Below are 13,504 nucleotides of genomic sequence, written 5' to 3'. Positions count from 1 at the left end.
AACAAAAAGATTTGAGAAGCTTACTGGATCAAGAAGGAATTTTCAAATACATTCAGGTGAGGGAGGGGTTTGAACCACAGGAGTGGTAACTGATTACATAAAATAGGCCATTTAACCCAACTTGGTCCATGCTGATGTGGGATCTAAAAGAGATATTTGAAATTATGAAGTGATTCGATCACTGTCCTCTCAATGGTCCCCCTTCAACTTGTTGGTGAGTTCACACTAGGAGTTATGACAGTCACTAACAAATTCACAAGAAAGACTCAAGTAACTTAGCACTCTCAGTACTCTTGCCTCTGAATCAGAAGGTTGTGGGTTCCAACCCCGCAAATCAGGTCTTGGATTTGCATCATCTAAGATGACAGTCCAATGCAATGCTGGTGGGGATTTGCTTTAGATGAGACATTAAACTGAGGTTTGGTTCAACTAGATGTTAAAGAGAATCTGGACCTCAGTGCAAGAAGCTATGATTAAAGTAGAAAGCATCAAAACACTTAAGATACCATGAGGAAGAAGTTAATAGAGACATATGGGGAAAGGCTAGGGAGAGGGGATTCAAAGGAGTAGAAGCTTACACGGGGTAAAATCACCAGGACAGACTAGTTGGGCTGAATGGTCTGTTTTGGTACTGGTGATTCTATTAACTCTATGTAATTCTCTATCTACCTTTGTTATAAAACAGAATATATAACATAATTCTTCTTTGGGATTAACTGATAAAATGTAATACCTTCATGACCAAAACTAGTAAAATTAAGAGACTATTCATTTGTGACAGAGATTACTTAACCTGATTAATCATGTGAGATTCCACATTGCCATTCCTTTTCCATGCTCTTAACACACATAATTGGCACGCACTATATGAAAAGTCTAATCTCTGCACAGGGCCAAAGAAAGGACAGAAGGAAAAGGATTGTGGAGCCATGGAAAGGGGAGGGAAGGGAATTTCAAAGAGTATAATCACTTGTTGCTGCCTGGTAAATCTATTCAAGAATTCTGTGTTAAACCTTTGATAACATGCACAGGACAATAAAATAAATCTTTGATGGCAGTAAAGACAGGGCAAAGTCTAATATCTTGTAATTTATAACAATTAAATGTTAATAATGCATGAAAACAACATGTGAAGCAACGTGTTACACTGCAACTGTGAATAAAACATCAGTCTCCTGTGACATTCCACACTTCCTTAATGAACACATTAACATTTATTTTGATAAGCAGCACTTGTACAGATGGAATATGCCGGTCAGTTTCAGTTTAATTAATCAAATCGTACTTCTGTGCCCATTGCAGGTTTTAATGCATTTAGCCTGACACTTTTATTTACCAGATGACTTCAAAGCAGTGATCTCAGAACTCGAGTATCGTGTCTGACCTCATCCATTTCCCTCCCCGAATGGCTTGTCTATGGAAGCACAGACCCACTCATGTTCAATTACTCTCAGTGACTTTGGCTAAAAGGATTCAGAATAATGCTGTTTCTAAATTCAGTTAAGTACAGCTTTAGAACTGATTTAAATCCCAGATCCTTTGGATCTATGCCCTGGAAATTCTCATTCATTGTAGATTATACGCAAATGTCCCAAAAAGGATTACTTTTAAGCTGGCAAACTGTTCAGTTGTCAGTAAGTACATGATGGAGAGTGGTGCTTTACCAGAAGAAGAAAAAAAGCATGGAGTGATTTTTAGTCTAATAACCTGAAATGCTTTAAGTGTTCAGAGATGCGACCCATGTGAAGAGTGCTATATAAATGCAAATTGTTGTTTTTGTTGTTGTTTGGCTTGACTCAAGGGATGATCTATCCAGTGATGCAAGTTTTTTACCATATTTATACTGTATGTATAGTTTGTGTGGTATTGTAAGAATAGTAAGTTTGTATACAACAACAACAAATCACATTTGTATAGCCCCTTTCATGTCAGGAGGACGTCCCAAGAGGACAGTGATTGCAAGTGAAAAACATAGTGAGGATTTGCTCATGTGGGCTGTTTTCTAAAAGGCACATCCATTGAGAAATGCAGATCATACTCTTACTAGCAAAGTAATCAGTTTTGTGCTCTGACGAACACTATTCTCACCAATAATCCTAAATTAGATTATTCACCAGATGACAGTTTATTAATATAATGATAATAATAATCTTTGCATTTGATATAGCGCTTTTAGGTCTTCTAGACTTCTCAAAGCGCTTCACAGAATATACAATAAACAACAACAACAAAATTACATTTATAGAGCACCTTTCACATCGGGAGGACATCCCAAAGCGCTGGACAGTCAGTTGTCGGGGCCTGAACATGGGGGAGGGGTGGGGTAGGGGTGAGGGAAGGCAGAGAGATGGGAGGGAGACCAAAGGCACGGTCGAAGAGGAGGGTCTTGAGACCGGCCTTGAAGGAGGCAAGGGAGGAAGCGAGGCAAAGGGACCGTGGGATGGAGTTCCAGAGTGTGGGGGCAGAGAGACTGAAAGCTTGGCCACTGATGGTAGGGCGGGTCGGGCAGGAGACATGGAGCAGACCATTGTCCGATGAACGGAGGGAGCAGGCAGGTTGGTAGGGAGTCAGCAGGTCAGAGAAGTAGGAGGGGGCAAGGCCATAGATGGCCTTAAAGGTGAGGACAAGGATCTTGAACTCGATCCTCTGGGGGATGGGGAGCCAGTGGAGTCGGGTGAGGGTGGAAGTGATGGGGTCACGGTGCCTGGTGCGTGAAAGTACACGAGCTGCAGAGTTTTGGATGATCTGCAGCTTGTGAAGGGAAGAGTTGGGAAGGCCGATAAGGAGGGAGTTCCCGTAATCGAGCCTTGAGGTGATGAATGCATGGTTTCTGGCAGCCTGAGGGGTGAGGCAGTGGCGGAGTCTGGCAATGTTGTGGAGGTGGTGGTAGGCAGTGCCGGTCATGGCGCTAATGTGGGGAAGAAAGGACAGTTCAGGGTCAAACATGATACCCAAGTTCCTGACTGGCTTAGTGAGGTTCAGTGTGCAGCTGTGGAGGCTGATGCTGCCAACGCCTGAGGTGCGGAGGCGCTGGGGTGAGCCAATCAGGAGGGCCTCGGTCTTGCTGATGTTGAGTTGGAGAAAGTTGGCCCTCGTCCAGGACTTGATGTCGGACAGGCAGTCAATCAGGACGCCAGTAATCCTGGAGTTCAGGGTGGAAGCAGAGAGATAGAGTTGGGTGTCATCCGCATACATGTGGAAATTTACCCCATGTCTGCGGATGACGTCACCAAAGGAGAACATGTAGAGGGTGAAGAGGAGGGGACCGAGGACAGAGCCCTGAGGAACACCACACGAGATGGTGTGGGGGCTGGAGGAGAAGCCGTTTGCCGCGATGAAGTGGAGGCGGTGTGAAAGGTAGGACCTGAATCAGTCAAGGATAGAACCTTGAAGGTTAAGGTGGGAGTAGAGGCGGTGGAGGAGGATTGAGTGGTCAAAGTATAAAGTATATTATGGCAATATTGTTGGCACAAATTGTTGCTATGTTTGTCCACTAAACCTTTGAGAGATTTTGATGTGATAACGTGCTATAAAAATGCTAATTATTTCCTCTTAGTTCTTGCTTAGATATTTTAATTGTGCAATAAATATATTGTTTATTCAATTATATTAATTATATCACTTGCAAGTAAAATGGAGGATTAAGTGAAAAGTAAGTTTGTTAGGCACTTGAGTCAAATCTAAATGGTACAAAGAAATAGTTGAGAAATGGAATTACAATGGTAAAGGTGTGAAGGCACAGGCATAATTGGCCAATTGACCTATGCAGAAATTTCTATGGTTTTCATAGAAAGAGTCCATTTGCCCACTGATCTAATTCTGGTGCCAGCTCCACTGGGGCTAACTACTCTAATTCTAATTCCCAGTCTCTCTTTGTATAATTTGTATAGTTCTGTGTATGATATTATAATCTTTGCATCTGTTATTATTATATTACTATTATAATGGCTTATCACATTGTCAAAATGTCATAGAATACTTTACATGATTTGATATAAACTGTAGTGACTCAATTTTGTAGGTGAACATGACAGCCATTATATACACATTTGAAATAGTGCTATGGTATCTTTATTGTTCACCTGATCAGACAAATGGGACTTCAGTTTAACATCTCATCCGAAAAACAACACCTCTAACAATACAGAACTCTCCCAGCACAGCACTTGTGTCAGCCTATACTATGAGTTCAAGGTCCTGTGGTGGGGCTTGATCCCATGACCTTCAGACTCAGAGGCGAGAGTGGCTTCTGTATTTGCCTGGAACAGAAAATGTGAAGTGTTTAAGATATTCTTGATATAGGCACTATATCAAACGAGAGATTATTATTATTCATTCCTTCTTGAGGGTGTAAGGTAATGCACATTTGATTGCTTTTGTTGGCCGTTTGTTCCAAGTATTTGCTACTCTCTGTGAAGCCAATATTTATCTAATTTCTATTATAATATTCGGTGAGACCATCAGAATGGCTGATTTGAGAAAATAAAATATCCACTGATTTAGAATCAGTTGGGGATTCAGCTGAATTATTGAGACAGTGACATTTATTATGGATATAACAATCGTTTTATTATGTTTTAAATTTGGCTTTCCCCAGTATTGAGCAAGCTTCACCCTGCATCTGCCTATACTGTAGCTGACCTTACAACATATTCATTTGTGATACTCAGTTCAAATAGCTTGGCAAAAGCCTCCCAAGAACTGGCATCCCTCCTCTGAATGAACATAAGAATTAAGCGAGTTAAAATAATGTACATATGACCACAGAGTCAGCCAGAGCCATTTCTATGCATAGGTGACAAAGATATGTGGCAAACATATGTGGAACTCTCAGACTGTTTGAATATTTCTAAATATGGTAATGAATTTCTACATGTGTAAGACATCCAACCTATCAAACAAAATCAGTCTGGATGTAAGGAAAATACTTAATAATAATAATAATAATCCTTGCATTTGATATAGCACTTTTCATGTGTTCAAGGAGTCTCAAAGTGCTTCACAGAATATGCTGTAAAGTGAATTTACTGTATATTTGTGGGTGAAACGCGACAGCCAATTGCGCACAGCAGTGTCTCACAAACAGTTATGGATTGAAAATGACCAATTTATTATTGTTTTGTTTTGGAGGGTTTATTATTAGGCGTGTGGAGTAAGGAAACTTGCCCAAGGTTTCGCCCTGCCTGGAATTGAACCCAGGTGTCTCGCTTACAAGGCGAGTGCTCTAACCACTGAGCTACAGGACTCCACAACAGAGGAGTCTTAACAGAGAGAGAGAGATTTCTAATTTATTTTTGAGGTATGATTGCATGTACAGTATATTCAAATTTGCGATGTAGTGTAATTATGAGTAAGTGTAATTACACACTGAACAGAGTCAATTACACAGAGAATGATTTCCATTCTGCAAGTGACAAAAATTTCCCTGCCTGCTGCAAGCAGTTTCACTTGTCTATTCAAAGCAAATGTGATTATCACGCCACTGAAATTTCCCTCCACAGAGATTGTAACCTCGGAGATCACTCCGAGATGCGATATAAATATAGCATGAAGGATGCTAGGGTTCGGGTTAGGGTTAAATACAAATTGTTGGTGTTCCCTCTCTCAGGACATAGTTTACTCTGCCATGCTATAAGTGATACCATTGTAGCTTTCCATTTGAACAAATGGCAGATGGCACAGATTCCAAATACTTTCAATAGCCAGAAACCAAAACATATTTCAGCAGTATTCCTTTTCAGCATTGTGTGTAAACCATGTGTACAAAGGCGTTTAAGGGGACCTTAAGTAACCACAACTTCGTGGAATGACTGGCTGATGTGCCTCGTCGTTAAAGTTTTTGAAACTGAAACATATTACGAGTCTGGAGCATCGCAAGCGAGAGACCTGGGTTCGATTCCTGGCAATGCAAAATGTTGTGTAAGTTTCCTTACTCCACACGCCCCTGTTTACTGAGCAGTAAGTAGGATCCTGGTTGTTAGTCGATTGGCTGATTGCTTTTCCGGGGATGATAATAATACCAAACAAAAAAAAAATTTGGTCACTCAGTACACGACTGTTTGTGGGACACTGCTGTGCACAATTGGCTGCTGTGTTTCGCCCACAAACATACAGTCAATTCACTTTACAGTATATTCTGTGAAGCGCTTTGAGACATCTATAAGATGTGAAAAGCGCTATACCAAATGCAAAGATATTATTATTATCAATTATTTTTTACAATGTGTCAAAATAATCGAAACAATGAGCTTTAAAACAAAAATGGCAAGAATGTTTTCAAATTAGTCAAAAAAGCAGGGAATGAATTATAAAATACTAATTGTTCAGCTAATAATATACAAAGAATAACTTCATCCATTAGTTATTATAATCTTTATTATAAACTTGTAAAGCAGGGAATGAATTATAAAATACTAATTGTTCAGCTAATAATATACAAAGAATAAATTTATCCATTAGTTATTATAATCTTTATTATAAACTTGTAGCATTTCTTAATCTTTTGTGGACGTAGATTGTATTGGAGCAGAGTTCCCATTGTTCAGTGTGACGTATTTCTGGTTATAGAAGTCCCCACTTGCACTATTCGGATTCCTTATGAAGGAATCCCATTGTGAAATCCTCAAACTAGACCCCGCTGTCAGGATTGGCCATGTTCTCATTGAGCTACAAATCACTTCACCAAATTAATCTCTTCTTTATTCAGCTGCTGTATTTGGAAGCATTTTGCTGTACAAAACTCCAGGGATTCCACGTTACTCTGAAGATTCTGACAAACTTAACAGGCTGTCAGTTTCAATGCCTTGTCAGAAGAATTGGGATGATCAAATAAGTCATTTCTCATTAAATTTTACTGCAAGAAGATGAATATGGTCCTTTACATCCATTGATATTGGTTAATTCCATTCAGGAGTTCATAAACAGTCCCATGCTGGTAATGCTTGTTCTTGTAATATTGATAATCTTAGCTCTTATGCTTTTAAAAAGAAACTGGATTTTCTCGTTGACCATATTGGCATATGTTAATTGAATTAAATGATCAGTATTTTAAAACTCATTGTCAAGTATGTTCCTTCAAATTTTGTAAACCACAATGAGAACCCATTAGAACATTTCATATAGCTTATTGCTGTGTTACTAATCAAGTATGAGATTTACACTAGTTTCTAGCAGGTTGATAACAACCCAGTTGTTAGTTGATTGGTGTATCTCTTTTCCGCAGGTAATAAAAAAAATTGGTCACTCAATCCACGACTGTTTGTGGGACACTGCTTTGTGGAATTGGCTGTCCGTACAGTCGATTCACTTCACAGTATATTCTGCAAAGCGCAATGAGACGTCTCGAAGACATGATATGGCACTATATCAAATGCAAGTATTATTATTATATAGGCACACATGACATCACAGAATTTATGAATCTAAGATGACACTCCATTGCAGTGCCAGTTGGATTTTGCATTATTGGAGATGCCAGCTTTCAGATGAGATGTTAGACCAAGGTCCGGCCTGTCTGTTCAGGTGGATGTTAAATAGCACGAGTCAAAAAGAGAAGGGAGTTTCTCCCAGATCCTGGCCAACAGTCAATGTGGAACATTGCTGTGAGAAATTTGTCTGTCTGTTTGTCTACAAATACACCGTCACTCTACTTCACAGTAAATCCTGTGAAGCACTTTTAGACATCCTCCTGACATGAAAGGCACTATAGTAAATTCAAGAATTATTATTATTATAAAACCTACCTACCAAAATGTATGAATATTTCTGAATCTTTCCAAATGCATAGGTACTATATCCCCCAAAAGAGCCAACACCTCTCAGGAATTTCCTTTGTTGAATCATCACACTTATTTTGTTTAAGTCACCACATTACCACAGACATCTTAATTTATATATCATTTATGTTGAGCACAGAATTTTGAGTGTTTCTAATTCTATGTCTTTTTTATCCATTTTTCTTTCTCCATGCCTCTGCATTTGTATTTCTCTCTGTAACTGCATGTACTTCTCCCTTTTTCTCTCTGCCTGAAAAACAACAAAAAATATTTATTTTGTTCACATTGCAGACTCAGCAGTAAGCCTCTGTTTTTCTCATTTTTGTGCTACACAAGAATTGACCACCTACAGACTCCCACATGGAGACTCCCACACATAAACAAACACAATAATCATTTAAATACAACCTTTTTAGAGGTAGCTTGGCAACAATGGACCTACTTTCATTAGTGTTATGTTAAAACAATGATTTACAATTTGAAGCATTATGAAATAGTTCTCACAAATTTCAGGCCATGTATTTGATTTATTTATTTAGAGACTTTACTGTGTGTCTAAACTAATTTTGCACACTTTAACATATTTATTTATTTCAAAGGCAAAGATTATTATTATTATGCAAGGTAAGTGTTGTTGACATCATTTCCTAAATGCTGTTCTTGTTTGCTATGCACAGGAAGTACCACTGACATTACATTCCGAATGATAGCAGCAGTTTATTATATACCAGGCTTGCACAGAACGATGGAAGTGAGATCAGCAGTGATCTGAAACCCAAAAGTTAACCATTTTTTCACACTTCACTTAGAATGTGACCTCTGAGATATTCGGCCTACATTATAATGAAGTTCGCCTATACTCCTTTGCAGTGTTGGGTATCCCAGTTCCTCTTTTAATCAAATAGTAACAGAAAGTCACTGTTTTGACTTGTTGTCTGATTGGTAATGCCCCTAGATCTGAAGGTCTGTTTGCATGAAGTACACCACCTCACAAAAGCTACATAAAGTCAATACACTATCTTGCAGGTGCAAACATGTTTTGCTTGGGTCAGGTTCAGACAATCTTGATGAGTCTGCAAAAGAAAAACGTTTAAATGCCTAATGAGTGTGTGGTACACTGGTGTAGGCAATTGACTGCTGCGTTTTGCCCACAAAATATACAGTCAATTCACTTTACAGTATATTTTGTGAAGTGCTTTGAGATGTCCCGAAGATGTGAAAAGCGCTATATCAAATGCAAGGATTATTATAATAAGAGTTTTAAATTTCAAATGTCAATCCATCTCCGCAGCAAAGCATTGCATTTCTGTCGGGCTCTTCAGTACTAACACCAATACACCAGATAATGAGCCAAGGGATGCAGAGAGATATGGCATTCTGAGCCACGATTGCCACCCCTGATCTGCCCCAATAGGAATTTGTTCTCAGGTAAATGCATTATCAATACTTTATAATAAGTACCACTCTAATTTGGTCATAGTTTTATGTGCTTTCACTTTCAAATACATCACATTTCAGTTACCATTTTCAGTAAAATGATAATAATCCTTGCAGAGAGAGCCAGAACGACAAACACATAGAGTGAGAGACACAGAGAACAACTCCACAGTGAGACGGGATAGAGAGAAGGTTGGAGATTGGAGGTGAGGGAGAGAGATGCAGAAAAACACACAGACAGATAAAGACATACATTCTTGCACAAACAATCATATATTTGCAATCCATTTCTCCCAAGATTTTTGCCCCCACCACCACCCTCCCCATTTCTTGGCCTGCAACAGGCTAATTTACTGGTTTTCAATCAAACAACAACAAATTGCATTTGTAAAGCGCCTTTGACGTCAGGAAGTCGTCCCAACGAGCTGGACAGTCAAGGATTTGGACCCCAGAGGGGATTGGGATCAGGAGGGATGGAGGGTGGGGAGGGCAGCGGTAGGAGGGTGGCCGGAAATGCGGTCCAAGAGGAGGGTCTTGAGACGTGCCTTGCAGGTGGCAAGGGAAGGAAAAAAGCAAAGGGACTGTGGGATGGCATTCCAAAAGTTGGGGACAAAAAGGCTGAAGGCCCGATCTCCACTGGTGAGGCAGGCCGAGCGGGGGACGTGGATCAGGCCGGAGCCTGCTGAGCAGAGGAAGTAGCCAGGTTAATAAGGCATGAGCAGGTGAGAGAGGTAGGAAGCAGCAAGGCTATCGAAGGCTTTGAAGGCAAGGATAAGGATTTTGAACTCTATCCTCTAGGGCATGGGGAGCCAATAAATGCGTGACTGAAGGTTTCTGCGGCCTGACTGGAGAGGCAGTAGTGGAGATGGGGGAAGGCAGAGCTGGTCATGGCATGGATGCGGGGTAGAAAGAACAGTTGAGGGTCAAACAAGAGGCCAAGGTTTCAGAGTTGCTCTGTGAGGTGGAGTGTGCATTCATGGATGGTGATGCTGCCAGTGCCTTAGGTGTTGGAGGCACTGATGGGAGTCAATCAGGGGGTCCTCAGTCTTGTTGACGTTCAACTGTAGAAAGATAGCAGTGGTCCTGGAGTTGAGGGTGGAGGCAGAGAGATAGAGATGGGCGTCATCTGCATACATGTGGAAGTTAATCCCATGTCTGCGGATTATGTCGCCAAAAGGAAGTATGAACATGTTGAAGAGAACCAAGGACAGAGCCCTGAGGAACATCACATGAGATGGTCTGGGGGCTGGAGGCACAGCTATTTGTGGAGACAAAGTGGAGCCATTGTGAAAGGTAGGATCTGAACCAGTCAAGGATAGCACCATAAAGGTTGAGGTGAGAGGAGAGGCGGTGGAGGAGGATAGAGTGGTCAACAGTCAAAGGCAGCAGAGATCAAGGAGGATGAGGAGACAGAGGGAACACTGGTGACAGATGGACAAAATGTCACTTTTGTCACTTTGACCAAGGCTATTTCTGTGCTGTGCGAAGCACAGATATTGACGATGTCAGTGAGTCGAGGGGCAAGGAGGTGGAGCTGGGAGGTAAGGAGAGGGGTAGGGAAGGGTTAGAGGGAGCAGGTGATGGGTTTCATATAGGTCAAAATGGTGGTGAGAGAGAAGGGGGATGTGTGGAGGAGTGCTGGGTAGGGTCTGGAGTGTGAGGGGGAGATGGGGAGGGGGTAGCATTTGGAAGGACAGAGGCAGCTGAGCGGATCCCCTAGAATTTGGTCTCAAGGAAGTCCATCATCTCCTCGCAGTTGGAGGAGAGGATGGGTGAGGCATGAGAGGGTGGGCAGAGGAGCCAGTTGGTAGTGGAGAAGAGGACCCTGGGATTGTCCTTGGCTTTGTTGGTCCAGGATGACTTTATCGGTGATGGTGATGTCTGAGACACTGAGGCCCCAAGTAGTCACCAGATCAAGTGGGTGGCCATGGACATGAGTATCATAGTGGATGTGGAGGGAGGAAACGCCAACAAAGATAGAACAAGAGTGGATAAATTGCAGGTTGAAGTCGCTTAGGATGAGGAGGCGTTCAGAGCAGAGGAAGAGGGAAGCTAGAAGAGTGGAAATGTCACAGAGGAAGGTGGGGGAGGGTTAGGGGTGGGGCAATATATAAGGAGAATTTTAAGGGAAATATTGAAGCGATGATAGAGGGTAAGGTGCTTGAAGGACGGGAATAAGGCGGAGGAGTAAGTGGATAGAGCAAGTGAGTACCTGGAGATGAGGGCACACCACCACGGCGGCGGTTGGATCAAGGGGTATGGTGGAAGGTGCAGCTGGTAGGTGTGGCCTCAGTCAGGGGGACCGTGTCACCTGGGATTATCCAGGTTTCTGTGAGGGTGAGCATGTCAATGTTTCCGTTGAGAATGAGGTATTTGACGGTGAGAGCTTTGTTGGTGAGGGAGTGGCCATTTTGTAGGGCTATATGGAGAGGATAGTTGGCAGAGGAATGTATGAGACGAGAGGTGGGGGTGGGGTGGCAGGATTGACAGGAATGATGGGAATGTGGATGAGGGAGGAGAGGTTTGACTCTGGGGTCGGTGCGCCTTGTGGCGATAATACGCAAATAACAATCCTTGCAATGTCAAAAAACAAATATCCTCAAAAATTCCTTAACTGATGATCTTGAGAAGCATATAGATTGTGGAATATTATGTGTTTTATATTTGTAAAGGTTATGACGCTGGGATTTTGAATTTACCTTGTCTAGGCTGACACTCCAGTCCATTGCTTGTGGGGGTGGTGGGGGGGTTGCATTCTTAGAGGTGTTGCCCTTTGAATGAGAGGTTAAACTGATGTCCCGTCTTTCTGTTCAGGTCAATGTTAAAGATCCCACGGTATGATTCAAAAAGAGATGGGAGTTTCTCCCAGTATCCTGGCCAACAATCCGCCAGATAATATTGGTCATTCACTTACTAGCTGTTTACGGGACTTTGCTGTGTGCAAAATGGTTTGCCATAATTGCCTACAAATACAGTCTCTCTAGTTCACAGTAAAATCCCATGAAGCACTTTGAAACATCTTCCTAATATGAAAGGTACTATAGAAATACAAGGATTATTATTGTTATGTGCCGCCTTCTTGCCCCGATTACAATCAATTCTTTCCAATGAACTAGATTTCCCTCTTTATAACATGGGCTTGCATTTTTAAGAGAAAGAAAAAAATGAAGGGAGGAGGAAGACAAAGAGGATGTACTGAACCAGACAACCTTTTGTGCCTCAGGCTCCACATCTAACTTCAATCACAACTTGTAATCATGTGCCCATCACCCTTTCCGCTACAATGGTACATAAACCTACGTGTCACTCAAGACCCAGAGCCCTTTCGAAAAGTGATTACAAATGATAGAAACCATGGTAGCCACAGGATCTGCCCCTCTATTTCTTCTCTAGGTTCATCCATCTTCCTGGTTTCTATCGTAACTGTCCTACGATAAGTCCCCTATGTCAATCTCTTGCCATATTTATATTGTGGCACACTGCAGAGATGCTTCATATAGACGTTGCACTTCCCTGAGGCTGCTGGTGCTTTAGATTCACCTCCTTTAGACTGTAGAATCCACAGTGCTGACAGCAACAGAACGATAACTGCACATGCCCAGATCTTTCCAAATTCACTCCAGTGATGTGTTTAAAAGGATTGCACAGCTGAAATCTATAGTTGTTTTCAAGGGATGAAAGGTTTAAATGTTGAAATGTTTAAATGGGTAAATTATCCATTGAGTTCTTGGTTAATCATATTACCCATTGATTATAGCATTGTTTTGTTTTCATTGTGTAAATACATTGTTTTTAGGCACATCTAGGTTTTTAGTTGCGTAGTGTCTGTTTTGTGATATCTTAGTTCATTTCTCATTGTCGTAGTAGGATGTGCAGAATTTCAGAAAATTCTTTAATTCAGCCATAATTTGGAATTTGATTCCTGAACCAGCTTCCAAATCAAGACTTACTTTAAGAATGTTCGATTATCTTAAGTTTTAGGGTTAAAGCTATGAATCATAAGAAATTTCAGATTTCAGATTTCTGAATGCACATGAGTTTTACTGGAATGCATGATAATCCAAGGCACAGGAAACAAATTATAAACCATCTTGGTAAACATCCAAAATCTGTTGATATGAAAATCATTGCCAAGTGTCAATTATATATCATTGCCAATAGCACAATCAAATTTATTTTTTCCGTGTGCTGCTGTTAATCATGTTCAAAAACGAAATGAAATTTTTTAACAGTACTTTAATTGCCTTAAAATCAAAAAACAATAATTAATAATCAGGTGCCTATCAAGCAAT

At 41.0% G+C, this 13,504-nt stretch overlaps 1 non-coding gene across 1 annotated transcript; it reads right to left on the bottom strand.

Annotated features, from left to right (window-relative positions):
• Window positions 1-5,174: 5,174 nt before the first annotated feature.
• trnat-ugu lies at window positions 5,175-5,246 on the bottom strand. The gene has a single exon. It is a non-coding gene; the product is annotated as a tRNA-Thr (tRNA).
• Window positions 5,247-13,504: the final 8,258 nt, after the last annotated feature.

The sequence above is a fragment of the Callorhinchus milii genome, unplaced genomic scaffold (assembly GCF_018977255.1).
Source record: "Callorhinchus milii isolate IMCB2004 unplaced genomic scaffold, IMCB_Cmil_1.0 Scaffold4, whole genome shotgun sequence".
NCBI lineage: Eukaryota > Metazoa > Chordata > Chondrichthyes > Chimaeriformes > Callorhinchidae > Callorhinchus > Callorhinchus milii.
This window is presented reverse-complemented; position numbering and strand designations above follow the sequence as displayed.